We start from the raw sequence: 16,641 nt of genomic DNA, 5'->3' as shown, positions 1-16,641 counted from the left end.
CCATGGGCGGCTATTCTGGTCAGAAACTCTGATCTCACTGTTACCAAAATACCACATTACTGCCTTCCCTGGGCAGCCTGTGCCCATATCATCACCCCTTTGGGGGAATTTTACGCAGTTTCTCTCTACTCGCGGCCGGGGGAGGATATTCTCCTGATTATTAGATACTTACAAAGCATCTCTCTGGAATTCCCAAATGCAAAAATCATCGTTGCCGCCGACGTAAACTGCAGGTCGCCAGCGTGGTTCAGTGAAACTCAAGATAGACGAGGCACAAACAACGGACAAAGACTGGAAGAATATCTTTCAAACAGTTCTTTCTCAATTCTCAACCAACCAAATAACCTACCGACCTTCTCTAGTACAATGTGGGAAGCCACAATTGATATCACCCTGGCCACAAGATCCGTTGCACAACACCTTTCATCCTGGACAGTTAGAGAAAGCTGGACCACTTCGGACCACCGTGTAATAACTTTCCAACTACACCGATCAGTAAGCCGACAACCAATTATGAGGCAAACTCTACATAGATTTGCAATTGACAAGGCAAACTGGCAGGAATTTAAGGATTCACTGATCATGGCCGCCCACTCTCTCAGCACAGTTGGACTGAACCCAGACCAGCACCAAAAGGCAATTGTAAGCCTAGTCACTGACAGCTCAATTAACTCTATTAAACGGAAGAAACCTTCTCTTGGAGCCGTACCTTGGTGGTGCCCAGAGCTCCAACAACTGCGACGGGAGGTTTACACCCGACGGAAAAATTTTCAACGCGCAAGACGGACATGGCCAGAAGCGGAAGTAGAGTATCTCAAGCAGCAGTACCGAACGGCAAGAAACGAATACACAGCCCTGATTAAACAAAGGAAAAAGCGCTCCTGGGAGCACCTAGTCTCCACAGTTGGAAATTCTGCTCCATGGGGAGTGGTTTACAGAGTAATCACAAACAAACTCCCCAGGGGAGAAGTCATCCCAGCCACCAAGACGCCACAAGGCACGTATACAAAGACATGGTCCGAATCTATAAATAACATCCTTGACGCCATGTTCCATCAACACATGCCACCAAGTACCCCAGAGCAAATACTACTATGTGAGGAAAACAGCACATACACCACGGCCCAAGTGGAAGACAGCTTCACCAAGGAAGAACTGGACTCCGCTGCAGCAAAAATAAAAAACAAGAAATCTCCAGGAGAAGATATGCTGGAGCCTGAGATCGTAAAGAAGGCTGTTGAAACCATCCCAAATGAGATCCTAAACCTCTTCAACCATTGCCTTGAAGCAGGCCATTTCCCAGTAGTATGGAGATCTGCAAAATTAAGGCTTATTCTCAAGAATCCGACAAAACCACAAGACCTTCCGGAGTCATACCGGCCCATCGCTCTTCTATCCATACTAAGCAAACTCCTAGAACATCTTCTAAGCAACAGAATAGAAATTCATTACTCCAAGGCTGGCCTTCACTCTGACAACCAATACGGCTTTAGAAGGGGATACTCCACGGTGGACGCCTTAGAGAATATCGTCAAAGCAGCTACCACTACCAGCCATAAATACTTCCTTGTCATTTCAGTGGATTTTGCCGGGGCGTTTGACTCCCTCTGGTGGCCAAGCGTCCTTGGCAGACTCCGGAAAGCAAAACTACCAGCTAATTTGTACAATTGTATAAAAACCTATCTTGCAAACAGAACAGTAACCGTCAGTGCTCCGTACTGTTCAGTCACACGACCAGTCTATAGAGGATGCCCACAAGGCTCAGTACTTGGCCCACTTCTCTGGAACGTGGTGCTCGACAGCTTTCTAAACCTCGACCTTGGTAATGTGCGATCGCAGGCCTATGCGGATGACCTGATCCTGATGCTGGCGGCAGACTCAAGAACTCAACTAGAGATCTCTGCAAACCGTGCTATAAATATCCTACAAGACTGGGCCACCCAAAACCACTTAAAGATATCCCCAACAAAAACCTGCTCCATCCTACTTAAAGGTTCTCTCAATATCAGAAGGCCTCCCCAGATAAAGATTCAGGAAACAACAATTAAGCTTTCCACTGAACTTAAATATCTTGGTATTCTGCTGGATAAAAATCTGTCATTCACACCCCATCTTACTTACCTCAGAAGCAAAATCAAAAAATACTCCGCACTAATAGCTAGAGTCACTCGTCGCGACTGGGGACTTAAGAAGAGGACCCTAGCCCTCTTCTATAAGGCAGTCTTCTTACCAGCAATAACATACGCATCAGGAGTCTGGTTCCACAAGGCGGTAACAGCAGTTAACAAAAGGAAGCTAGAGACCATTCAACGTTCAGTCCTACTAACAATCTCGAGAGCCTGCTGTACTGTAAGCACCCACGCCCTCCAGGTCCTCTTGGGTGCTCTCCCCCTGGACCTGGAGATCGTCCGCTGTGGGTTGCTTTATCAACTATCCAAAGGCAAATCAATCACCTGCCTAGACTACACAACTGATCCGGCGAACGATCGTAAACTAGAGAAAAAACGCCTTCTCACCCACCTACAGCAGGCCTGGCAAACCCGCTGGACGACTTCGACAAAAGGGGAAGTCACCCGAAGATTCATACCGGATAATCAACTAGTGTTTCCCCAAAGCCCAAACTGGTTTTCACCGGGTCTGCTGACATCTTACCTGCTCACGGGACATGGCGCAATAAGAGCAAAACTCTCCAGTTTCGGATTGAGTGACACCCCTCTCTGCCACTGTGGACAGCCAGAGACGTGGGAGCACCTCATGCACCACTGCCAACTATATGAAGACCTCCGCTGCCTCTTAATAACTAGAATACGTTTCTCACCAATAAACCAAGAACAATATCTCCTGGAGAGCGAGGACAACTATAAAGCCTTAACGCAGTTTGCGCAGGATCTTTTTACTAGAAGAAGAACATACCCACAACCTTAGCAGGAATTTTCCCACAAACTAACCACTCATCATCCATAATAAAGATCCTTAGATGTGTCAACCAAACAAAAACCTAACAGCTACAATCTGAAAAACTAATCATTAACTTAACCTGGATCTGACCACTGGCTTAAACTGGAGTCATTATCTGGATTTGACCACTCACACGGACGGAACAACATGTCCCAGGAATGGCGTACGAAGACCTGACAAAGACATTATGCAGTTTGCTGCCGAAACATCATTAGGCGATCTGAACCGGGTACCCTCATTCGGTTCACTTTCTTTCCCTTTCCTTGGCAGGGGATGGTTACTCTGTACCCTCCCCCCTGCCATCCCCTATCTTCACCTGGTGAGGCATGGGCCTGCCCCACCGACTTTTGGGGTTATCTTCACTATTGACTCCATATTTCTGTCTTTCACCCCCAAGTCTTCAGTCTCCCTTCCCTCTCTAGCTATCTTGCGACTAGCGTTTGACCCTTGCCAAAACTACACAAGCCCCACACAAAAATTTAAAAAAAAAAAAAAAATAATAATAAATAAATAATAATAATAATAAAAAATGAACTATAACCCGTATAACTTATATCTCTTTCGGTCTGACCCAATTTCTAGCGTTTCTCCTCCCCCCTCCACTTTTTTTTTTTTTTTTTTTTAGGTCCTAGCCACTGAAATCTCAGGAAATTAGGTGGCAGGACCTGCCAGAGTAAATAGTAAATTTCTAAAATACTGGTGTACCTGGTCTGCCTCCACGAGGTATAGTGTGGGCAACGGTGGGTCTCATTTGAGACCCAACGGCTAAAAGACCAGATGAACAACGGTACAAAACATTACACACTACAATATCCATACACTTTTAAACCTCTGGCCTCTACAGTGTTCTGTATCACACCACAATGTATATTACGCGGAGATGGGGGAAACCCCTGGTGCCGTTAGACCCTAAAAACACTATACACTATACACTATACACTATCCTTCTTACCACACTTGCAACATTTATATGCCAAAATCAGAAAATTCTCTGCCTCAATTATCAGAATCTCCCGAAGCGACTGGGGTCTCTCTAAGCGTACCTTACAGTTATACTATAAAGCTGTTTTCTTACCTATCGCCACGTATGCTGCAGGAGCATGGTTTCACAGAGCGACCAATTGCAAAATCAAACAGAAGCTTAACTCCATCCAGAGAAGCATTATTCTTGCTACCCATCGTGCTTGTAGAACTGTGTCAACTGCAGCATTGCAAGTAATATCTGGAAACATCCCCCTGGATCTATTCCTTATCTATAGAGGACTTGCCTACCGTCTGAAGAAAAGAATCCCAACTGAAATACTGGATATTGAACTCAACCTGGACAGTGATACCAAACAGGAAAGAGCTCGTTGCTATAACGAGCTAATCAATTACTGGCAGATAAGATGGGACACGACCACAAAAGGCATTGTTACGAAAAAATTTATACCGGATGTCACATTCGCAACCAGCAAAGCGGTCAACAAGTGGTTCTCAATCAGCATGGAAACATCCTTTCTGGTCACTGGACATGGATCTCTCAACCAGAAACTCCACCAACTAGGTCTGCTAAATACTGACCTCTGTTTCTGTGGGTCTGTCGAGAGTTGGGAACATCTACTATTTGAATGCACTATCTACGAGGACCGTAGACAACAACTCCAGGCAGCAATTTTGGGATTTTCTCCTGACCAAGTAGAACTCCTTGTCCATTCCAAAAGGAACTTAGGTGCACTACAGCACTTTGCGGCAGACGTATTCAAGCGTAGGAGGAGGATCATCCTAGAAGCTTCTGCAATTCAATAACTAGTTATTTATTTTTATTAATTTTTTTTACTCTCTCTCTTCTTCTCATAATCAGCTAGCACTAGTAGCCCTAGCACTCTCCTGATAGCCTTTTCCTATCCACCCCGTGTGGGATAATTAAAAAAAAAAAAAAAAAAAAAATCCCTCTTTCTTTTCTTTCTTATTTATTTGTTATTTTTTTTCCCCTTTAACATCATTCTGCTTGCTGACATCCTGGCTCTATTCCTTTCCTTGACCAGGTTGTGGGATTTAAATCTTTTTTTTTTTTTTTTTTTTTTTTTCGCGTTCTGACCTGGGCTGGGGCTCCCCAGACCAGGAAAGCTCCTCTCTCACACTAATTTTTTTTTTTTTTTTATTATTATTATTATTATTTATTTATTTATTTATTTGTTTGCGTTGTTGTTCTAGCTATCCATCCTGGACTGGGACTTTCCTGGGCCGGAACAGTCCTTCTCCTCTTTACTCCTTCCCTCTCTTCATCTTATACAAGTTTTTCTTTCTTCTTTTAACATCATTCTGCTTGCTGACATCCTGGCTCTATTCCTTTCCTTGACCAGGTTGTGGGATTTAAATCTTTTTTTTTTTTTTTTTTTTTTTTTCGCGTTCTGACCTGGGCTGGGGCTCCCCAGACCAGGAAAGCTCCTCTCTCACACTAATTTTTTTTTTTTTTTTTTTTTTTTATTATTATTATTTATTTATTTATTTATTTATTTGTTTGCGTTATTGTTCTAGCTATCCATCCTGGACTTTGGCGCCTCCGTAGCCAGGTGGGAAGGAGCAGCAGTGCGTAGCACATGCTTCTTGATTAGACCGGGGTTCGAGCCCGTCACCACCAAATACGGAGGATGCGGAAAGGTCAGGGAATGACCACCGCATATCCCGGAGCAATATGGCCTTAAGTTGCTAATGCTCCTAAAAACTAAATAACAAACAAACCATCCTGGACTGGGACTTTCCTGGGCCGGAACAGTCCTTCTCCTCTTTACTCCTTCCCTCTCTTCATCTTATACAAGTTTTTCTTTCTTCCCTGGGAACTCTTCCCCAGGGAGGAGGGCGTGCAGATAGTAGGGGAGGCCTTGCCCTTCTTCTGCTAGGGACGAGTACCTGGAGGAATCGTCCAGGTGCTCACTCCTTCCAGGTAGCCAATAGGCCAAAACACAACATCACGCTACAGAACACACACATAAGCTCACAAACAGTTTTTCTTTCCTATCACTTTCTCCCGTGCGGGATGAAAAGCTTTTTTTTTTTTTTTTTTTTTTTTTTCCTCTCTCCCCTTCCTTTTCATCTATCTTCATCCAATCTGGGATATTCCTGTGTGGATTCGGTTTGGAAAAAAAAAAAAAAAAAAAAAATATTATTTATTTTTATAAGACACACACCGGCCTTACCTTTACAGAGTCTATAAAAACTGAACAGAGCAACGAGGCGGAGATGAACTTCTGTTCTAGGAGCCGCCCATACAAAAACACAAAAATAAAAAAAAAACAAAAATAAAGAACAAAATGTTTTTCACGAATATTTTATTGCGAACAGTGTCGCTGAAGGCGAATATTTGATATAATAAGCATTCTGGCATGAGAATTCCAAGTATCCAATAGAAATCGATCTACCATGTTACAGAGCCGCACATGATGCAAATTATTCATGCCTATAAAATCACGGATTTCGAACACATCACTTCATTCCCGTTTTTGGCTTGCTCAGTGGGATTGCCACATCTCCAGTACTCAGGATGTAGACTTGTATAGTATTTATGTAGGACGGCACCTGAACGAAAGTTCAACTCCGCCTTTGTACACTGTGATGATTACAGAGCAATGTAACAGGCCAGAAATGTGTGTAATATTATGTTTGTGCAGTGTGTGTGTTGTTTAGTTGTTTCTGGCCGTTTTGTCACCAGGCAGGCGATCACCTGGAAAGCCTGTCCAGTGTCCGTCTACAGCACTACCAGTACACAGGATGGCAAATCATTGTCGATTAGATCAGTGGTCTCCAAAGTCGGGTGCGCGATATGATCCATGGGGTGATTTGGTAAGCAAAGCGCAATCCTTCCATTTGGATCAGTGACTTTCTTTGCAATGATTATTAAATATATTAAAACCACGTTTAGAAATAAACTTAACTTTGAACCAAATCTTCGGGTAGCTGTGTCCCAAAATATGAAACCAAGATACATAGCAATAATGAAAAATATTCAAGTACATTGTTCCCACTAAAAAATGCTGTTGATTTGATTTATACTACTTTGTACTTTAACTTCGTTTTGTTTTGTATTGAATTAGATTGTGATCTTTTTAAATTATATGTGATTCTAGATATTGTAAATTATTTATATATAAAACAAATAGTATTACATTACATTTAGTACACTTGTTACATTAATGATTTCATATCATTTTGTGCTTGAACTTCAATTTAATTTTGTTTTCTATTTTTTTATTTGTGATCGTTTAAAATTATATGTGATTTTAGATATAATACCTTCCATGTAAATGATTTAAAAATAAAAAAATATATATTAAACTTATATATTTAATTTTGTATTCCGGGGTGCACGCTAGTCCTTTTAAGTAAAATAAGGGTGCGCGACCAAAAAAATTTGGAGACCATTGGTTAAGATCAGGCCTGAGCAAACTTTTTGGATGAAGGGCCACATTAGGAATTCTAAAAGAAGGTGGGCCGCACGTAAAATACTATTTTTAGATATATATTATTTGTTATCATGAAGAAGAAATATAACATAAAAAAAATTATTCTCTAACAACCAAGAATTTAATGAGATGAATGGAACTGTTTTACATCTTTTAACATTTTTTTAATTTCGGGTGTTAATTTTGTAGTTGAGATTCTTAAAACTGCTTGTAAATGTTCATCGGTGATGCTTGATCGTAAAGAATTTTTATTTATATTCGTGATGGAAAATGTTTGTTCACATATGTAGGTTGATCCAAAAATAATCAACATTTTTCGGGCAGATTTCCTCACGACGGTTCAATTCCCTTAAATCGGTATCACACTGCAGATTTATAATCTGAAGTTGTAGTTCACTCGGTTCACTTGTCTCAAATTTTTGGAAGTCGCCAAATCTTCGTGAAAAGTCGTCATTCAAAGCGTTGATAATTTGACAATATTTTTCAAATTTATTTTCTGGAATCTTCAACAACTTCACGGTTGGAAAGAGGTCTATCTTGTTAATCAATAAATGTCGAAGGAACAACTGGAGTTTTAATTGAAATCCATTCAAACTTTGTACCATATTCTTAAGGCGTATAAATTTTTCCCTTGTAACACGGTGTTGAAAGTATTTAAGTGTATCACGATGTCGAGGGTAAACGCAAAATCACAAATCCAGTTATTATCAGTTAATTCGGGAAAGTCCATAATATTTTTCAGTTTTAAAAATAGAATGATGTCATCTTTAAGATCCCATACTCGCCGAAGAACTTTTCCTAAGCTAAGCCATCGAATTTGGTTATGATAAGGAATATCTGTGTACTCGGATTCAATATCTTGAAGAAAATTAACGAATTGTCTGTGTTTCAGGCCCCTAGATCGTATTAAATTTACTAGTTTAATAATACAAGATGTGACATGTTCAACTTTTAACACAATACTTGTCGATGTATAATACAATGAATTGTAATTAAATTATAATCAGGATAATTTTCACAAATTTTATCCCGAATTTTCTTTAACGCTCCAACATTTTTACTTGTCAAACTTGGTGCTCCGTCAGTTGTTACGCTTACCATTTTGTTCCATTGTATATTGTTAAGCATTTTTCAACTTTTTCCAATATATCAGCTCCCGTTGTTTGGTCTTTAAGAGATTCTATTGAAAGAAGCTCTTCAATAATTTCAAAATTACAGGTACATCTACGTATGAAAATTAATAACTGCGCAGTATTCTTTTGGTCGTTACTTTCGTCGAGAGCTATCGAGTACCACGTTATGGATTCTAATACTGATAATAATTGCTCATTCAAATTTGTATCGATACATTCAATTCTTCTTACTACGGTTCGCCGAGATAAACTTATATTCTCAAATTTGTGTTTAATGTCAGGACGTATAATTCCACAAGCTTCAGTCATACATTCTTTAATATAGTCTCCATCAGAAAAAGGCTCGTTGCTTTTTGCAATTATATGAGAAATAACAAAACTTGCCTCTACAGTAGCTTCTTATTCCTTAGTTAGCCGAGAAAACACATTTTGTTGTCCAGATAAATTTTGAATGAATCCATCAGCAGTTTTCTTTCTCGCTTCCGGAGTTAAATTGGCACCAAATTCGGAATGTTTAGTAGTGAAATGTCTTTTAATATTGTACTCTTTCACACTGAGACTCTCTCCTGGGCAGATGAGACAAATACCCAGTCTCGTTATTTATGTTAGCCAAAAAATATTTTGTGATCCACTCTTCATTGAAAACACGATGCACTAGTTGAATTTTTCGTTTTTTATTCATTTTTAAAAGGGAGTAAATATTATTTTTATCGCTACTGGCACCAAGATTATAACCGAAGATAACGCAAAAAAACTAACTGCGGGATGACCGTCAGAGAAAACAGATTGGAACTGCAGCCGGTCAGCAGTCCTGTCCTACTACTCCGCCACCGCAGCAAAGCCGTTGTCTGTTACAGTAGTTTCGCGCGGCTAGTTTATAATCGCAAATTATGCCGTTATAAAAGCGCCCGTTGGCTCGCTCCGGTTCGCGCACAATTTCAAATTCTATCTCAATTTGAACAATACAGAGATGATAAAACAATTTGCAAGTCGACAAATTCTATGATGCATTACATATACAAATTTATTTTTCAAAAAGGCGTCGCAAAAGGCATTAAATAAGTAAACTTTTTTCGAAAATACAATTAAAGCTCTCGGGCCGCATGCGGCCCGCGGGCCATAGTTTGCCCAAGCCTGGTTTAGATGATTCTTTGAGATTGCGAGCCGTAGGACGACTTATAGCCGGGCAGTCTTAGATGAAGGTGGCACGTTGACTTATTGTGTGATGCAGTGTTGTCTAGGCACTATGGAAGCATTTTCACCGTCCTCCTCACACGGGGTGGAAAAGGCCCGGTTTCGAATCCCGCCGATGACGCGAGGAACGTTAATGGGCTTTTTTCACTCCGTGGCTGAGTTAGTCGGTCTCAGGCGTAGATAGCAAGGTTTTTCCCCCAGAAACTGGGGGTTTTCGTCCAGCAAAACAGACAAATCGAGAAAAGAACACACTCAATTAACAGACAAGACACACAGCACGGCATATGAATTTAAATATTCGGGTGGCCTAATATAATAGTTTGCGGTTTTTTTTTTTTTTTTTTTTTATGGAAGCATTTTCAGAAGATAGGAAGCATTACAAGCAGTGTTGAATCCAGAGCGTTTGCACCCGGGGAGGGGGGTAGAATATAAACTTTGGGGGTACATGCACTAGGCGGGAAAGAATCAGGGGATACGTGTAGTATATGTGTATATTTTTTATAATTATTTAATATTTACAACATATATATATGTTACAAAAAAATCTGTAGATTTATGGATGTTATAACAGGAGAATATGAGAAAACAAAATAGGAAACAAAATTAAATATTTATTATTTAACATGTAAATACTAATAGTCAGTCCACAAAAACCACAGCGCCTCCGTAGCCAGGTGGGAAGGAGCAGCAGTGCGTAACACACGCTTCTTGATTAGACCGGGGTTCGAGCCCGACACCACCAAATACGAAGGATGCGGAAAGGTCAGTGAATGACCACCGCATATCCCCGGAGCAATATGGCCTTAGTTGATAATGCTCCTAAAAACCAAACAACAAAAAACACATTACTCACAATAATCACAGTTTAATAATATGAAAATAACCGATTAAAATTCGCTAAAAAAAAAAATATATATATATACACTGTGCTGCTACTTTATTAGGTACACCTACCTAGTAGCGTGTTGAGTCGCCTTTAGCCTTCAAAACAGCCTGAATTCGTCCAGACATGGATTAAACAAGATGCTGAAAACTTTGTGCAGGAATGGAGTACCATGAAGACATGAGTGTGTCACGCAGTTCCTTGAGATTCGACGAAGGTGTAGGCCTGCAGCGAACAGCCCTTTCCAGCTCATCCCAAAGATTTGAGATCCGCGGACTGAGCGGACCACTGCAGCAAAGAAAAGTCATTGTCATGTTCCTGGTTCCATAGTGATTCGGCTTTCTGCATCTTGCTGAAAGTAACCATCTGACTGAGAAAAAACTGTCAACATGAACGGATACACATGGTCAGCAACGATGTTTAGGTACGATGTGGCACTCAGACGTGAATCTATGGGTGTCAATGGACCCAATGTGTGTTCCCCACACCATAACACTGCCTCCACCACCTTGCACAGTAAATAAATAATAAATTTAATGTTTATACTCCGGGACGACCAAACGGTCAGAGGAGTTCACAAGATAGATAGAATACAAGAAACAGCACCGTATTCAGTAGTCACGGGCTTGAACCCCGGTCACTCAAGGCACGTGTACTTATGCACCCGCTCGCCTGACCAAGCGGCAGTAGTCGTCAGACATGACGGGTCCATGGATTCATGTTGTTTTCGACAAATTCTGAGCCTTCCATCAACATGATGCAGCAGGAACTTCGACTCGTCAGACCATGCAACTGTTTTCCAATCCTCGATAGTCCAGTGCTGGTGTTGCTGTGCCCACAGGAGGCGTGCTCTCTTGTTCTTCATTAATAACAAAGGTACGCGATGTGGCCGTCGGCTGTTGTAGCCCATTCGCGACAAAGTGCGACTAGTGGTCCGTTGCGATATTTTGTTCTGCGCACCAAGGTTGTATTCTGACGTGATGTGCGCCATTGTGGCGCATCTGTTTGCTTGCACAATTCTAGCCATCCTCCTCTGATCTCTCTCATCAACAAGCGATTTTCTTCCACAGGAATGTCATTGAGAGGATGTTTTCTGTTCGTTGCACCATTCTTGATACACCCTGAAACTGTGGTGCGTGAAAAGTTCAGGAGAACTGCCGTTTCAGAGATGCTTTGTCCAGCACGTCTTGCACCTACTACCATGCCACATTTGAAGACTGTTTGATCACTTCTTTTCCCCATTCTTGCTACGGTTTGTACGCTTAAATGATACTAGAAAGGTTGTTCTGCTGCATTTATATCCACAACTGTGGTCATGTGACTTGCAACGTTGTGGGACAAGCCATTTGTGTACACAGCAGGGGTGTACCTAATAAAGTGGCAGCACAGTGTATATATACAAATTATAATCAAACATGCAAGTACTGTATTGTAATAATTTTATTGTTCTTTGCGTGTGTATATCATTTCATTTATTAATTTTTCCGATTATTCATTCAGGCCCTCTAAGCTTATCTTCATGCAATCTTGAAATATTACACTACAGATGCATATATAATAAAAAGGTTATAAAATGTATTGTTTATATAGGCTGTGACTAAACCGTCTTGTTTGTGGTATACAAAGGAAGAATTAGCCACAAGTAGACTCTTGCTGTGAAAAAAAAAAACAAAGACAATGTGAAAACTATAAAGCGAAACTGCTGACAATTGAATTAGTGGCTTCAGTAGACTCCCCTCTCTGCCCAGACATTTAGCCCTTTCCCTGAAAACCATTTCAGGCGAACCTATTCGCGGCCTGCGATCTTGTTTGCGATATACAAACAAAGAATTATTCGCAAGTAGAACGTTTGTGTGAAACACTATCAAGAGATGGTTTGTGTGAAAATAAAGGGAACCTAAAAGCCATAAAACAAAAACGAGGACACTTGAAATAGTGGCTTTTAGTTAAAATTTGTGCAGCCAAAAATATTGCCCATTTAATTCTTTTGAAAATATTTTGTGTCTTTTGAATTTTAGTGATTTATTTTTGCCTTGTACCACACCTAACGAGTACCACACTTAGTTGATGTGAATTTTCGTCTTGTGTTTATTTGATATAAATTTATTGAATTTGTGTTTTTAATTACAACACTGTGTAAACTGATAATATGGCCCCTAAAGAGGGCAGTACGAAGAAAATTTTAATTAAAAATAAACAAAAAATGTGGCAAAAATTTCAACGTCCGAGGTCTTTGAACGAATATTAAAATAAAAATTACTATTTTTCACCTTGGGGAATTTTATTCCACCCGGGGTGAAACTCAATCCCGGTAACCCCCTGGATTCAACACTGATTTCAAGAAGAGCTGGCCAAGCTCACCCAATGGCTAAGGTGGTAGTTGACTCTCATCAACCGTTGCAATACCACCACTTTGCTTATTGGAGGCTTGAAGTGGTGAAACCCATGTTTAGTCTCTAGAGTAAAGTTTCCAGCATCCCTCCCCCCCCCCCATACTTCTCCATGCACGGTACTAAGTACTATAGGTTTTGATACCTTTCGTGTTTGGGGTTTTCATAAAAAAAAAAAAAAAAAAGTCAACCAGAACAGACTGCTATCTGGCTCTAACTGCAAGACAGAACCCTACGATGTTCTGTCATCAACTGTCTCTTGAGGATGCTACGCCCACAGGTGAAAACATTTTCAACCAATCTGTGTTAAGAAGGCTCAATTCAAGTAGCCTTGAGAGAAGGAACAGAGTGGCTTGTTTCCCATTAAACTGTCTGCGCGGGTTGCACAGTGGTATCGTCACCGTCCTTCCCATACCAAGTGGAAAAGGCTCGGGTTCGAATCCTGTCGGTGATGGGAGGAACTTTAATGGGCTTCTTTCACTCCGTGGCTGAGTTAGTCAGTCTCAGGAGTAGATAGCAAGGTTTCCCCCCAAGAAATTGGGGTTTATCGTCCAGCAAAACAGGCAAATCGATCAGAGAACATACGCAATTTACAGACATAATATATAAATGGGTATATGTAAGAAATTACGGCCCTAATATAATAATTTGAAATTTTTGAATCCCATTAAACCCATATCCCATTCAGATGGGATGTTCAGTGCTTTAGCTTCAAAAGTTACCTCCTTGATATTCAGTTTATTTTGTCAGTTCTTGGCCACCACCAGTCAAAAGAAAGTTATCGTCTTATTTGTGAAGTGTTGGTGCGTAAAATCGCTTAGTTTAAAGTTGACAGGTGGAGTGTAGCTCTTGATGTAAATGGATTTCTAACTGACTTTTGTTTTGGAATTCTCTGTATTTTTCAGTTATGGCGGCTATTGCTTTTCCTATGTCTTCCTAATTATCAGCTTCCCAAATAAGTATTTGGGCCTTCCCCAAATACTTATTGCAAGATGAATTGAGAAATCTTATTTTGGAAGCTGCTGAAACCATTAAGAAGAGTTCTGAAACGACTCTCCAGGGAATCATGGATTCGTCGTCGCACTGAATGCTGCATTGAGCAAAATGGAGCACGCTTTGATCAGCTGCTTTAGATATTTTTCCGTTTAGAGTTTATTTTAGTTTTATTTATTTATTTTTTTAATTTTTCAATTTAAAGAAAGATATGGATAGCTAAGGATATTTGATCATAACAGATTTACAGTTTGACTTCCGGATTTAGTGAAGCAATTTGATTTAAATTCTTATAAAACTTTTATAGGAATTCGCAAACTTTAGAATTCCTAAAGAATTTCGCAGTGCACCTCACAGAAGTGCAATGTAGTTCACTGCAATACTTTCTGGAGATGGATTCAGTTTAAGAGCAGCTGTGGGACCATGGTAACTCGTTCTACGAACTTATTTTCTGATGGTTGTTGGTTCTAAACGTATTCCAGTCTCTGCTGTCTCTTTCGAGCCAGTTTATTGGGGCGCCTTTGCAACTTCCTCTCACTATCCATTTCAGCTGTCTATGTTCTCTGAGGAACATAAATGGTAGTCACTTTAGCTTGAGATAAATGGTCGCGTTATCTTCTTGCTTCCGCCGTAGCCGAGTGGCAGGCGCGAAGGTACATAACATAAGTACACGTGCTTTGAGCCACCGGGGTTCAAGCCTGTGACTGCTAAATACGGTACTGTTTCTCGTATTCTCTGTATCTTGTGAACTCCTCTGACGAAGTGGTCGTCCGGAGTATAAACAGAATTTTATTTTATTAGCGTACGATGTTTTCAGCAGTCAATTTTGATGGTCTCGCTTTTTCTGCTATTCGGTGAAATAACCAGCCATATGGCAGCATTGGTTGCAGGTCTGAGATAATCTCTGGAATTAACCATTAGTTCTCAGGAGTGGTATCGTAATACATACTGGAGGGTAGTTTTATATACAGTATTGAACATAAAAATCTCGCGGGTATGCTTGCAGCAGCAGCAGCAGTACGTTAAAAGCTAGCATGAGTAGTGGATCTCAACTTACGGACTTTCAACGGTGATCAGATTCTACATCAGTAAACCTTTTGTAATTTCCAAAATTAACCAAGAAGTTATCTGATTTCTTAGATAACAGATTTTTCAGAAGCTATAGTGTGTTTATTAGGGCTATCAGAGAAGTTACTCATTTGCCCGTGTGCATGTTCATAAATTACACATGTTCTCTGGTCCATTTGCTTGTTTTGCTGGTTGAAAAAACCGTGTTTCCGGGGAAAAAAAAAAAAAAAAAAAAAAAACCCATGCTGTCCACGCCTGAGACCGAGTAACTCAGCCACGGAGTGAAAAAGGCCCACAAAAGTTTGTCGCATCATTGACGGGATTCGAACCCAGGCCTTTTCCAGCCGGTGTGGGGAGGACCGTGATTATAAGCACTTTGCTACCCGCATGGCCAATTTGAGAATCGCTAGTAAATTCCTCAATGACCCATAGCCAGGGCGTCGAGAGCCAACAAGAGCCCAGTGGCAACTGGAACAAACAGCCTCACCGACTTGGCGGCCTTTTGCCTGCATAATGTGCGGGCCTGGGTCTGCTGATCCGCCTGCATCCTCTCCGTTGTTATCGCAATACAGAACTTTGCAGCCAACGTCTTTGAGAGAAGGAGAAACAACAACAGAGAATGGAACGCTGAAAACAGTGACACTAGAGAAACTTAAACACGTGCTGTCTGATTTCTCTCTCTCTCTCTCTCTCTCTCTCTCTCTCTCTCTCTATATTTGTCTATTCTTTCCTTTATATATATTTACTGATAGCTGTTAGATTCGTTGATAGAGTCCTCATTCGCTGCAAAACAGCATTTTTTTTCTCGTTTCTCTCTTTTTTTTTCTTTAATTTTCTTTATTTTTAGCTCGTTTTTCTCTTTTTTTTTTTTTTTTCTTTCCTTTTGGGATGAGGATTCTGGCAACACCAGATGGGTCAGAGTCTCTTTTGAGACTCTGACCCACCTGTCCAGGTGACTGGTGCTTCTAGGTAGCCAAGTTACCAGAACAGAACAATAAATATGCATAATACACACAAACCTACACTTCTTACATTTCCGGCCGTTTTACAATGGTACTGTTCTTCACAGAGATACGAGGCGGAGTTGAACTAACATTCTAGGAGCCGCCCCTTACAAAAACACATGTCACACACACACACACACACACACACACACACACACACACACACACACACACACACACACACACACACACACACACACACACACACATCCCCTCTGGACGCTTCTCTTCATAGAACTTTTAAAGAAAAGTAGAGAAGTAATGCGATTTGAACTGATTTGAGAGATTTAGGGCCCAGAAATCGCACTGCTTCTTACTTTTCTTCAAAAGTTCTATGAGCAAGCGTCGAGGAAGCATGAGTAGGAAGGTCAGCTAATACAGGCTCAGGCGTTGTGGAGGGGAAAGTGGAATTCAGGCCCTCCGCTGGGAAAGGCAGCGACGTTGGTGAGTCTGTTTGTCTCACCAACGTTGAAGCTTCAAGCATAAAGTGTTCAAACAATAGAAGTGTGTATCAGCTTATTTTTTGTTTCACACAGCAGCCGAGTTAATCAGTTTGCGTGAGGGTTACTGGATTTT

Source organism: Mastigoproctus giganteus, chromosome 2 (assembly GCF_048544385.1).
Source record: "Mastigoproctus giganteus isolate SK-2022 chromosome 2, ASM4854438v1, whole genome shotgun sequence".
Taxonomy (NCBI): domain Eukaryota; kingdom Metazoa; phylum Arthropoda; class Arachnida; order Uropygi; family Thelyphonidae; genus Mastigoproctus; species Mastigoproctus giganteus.
Note: the sequence above shows the minus strand (reverse complement) of the source record.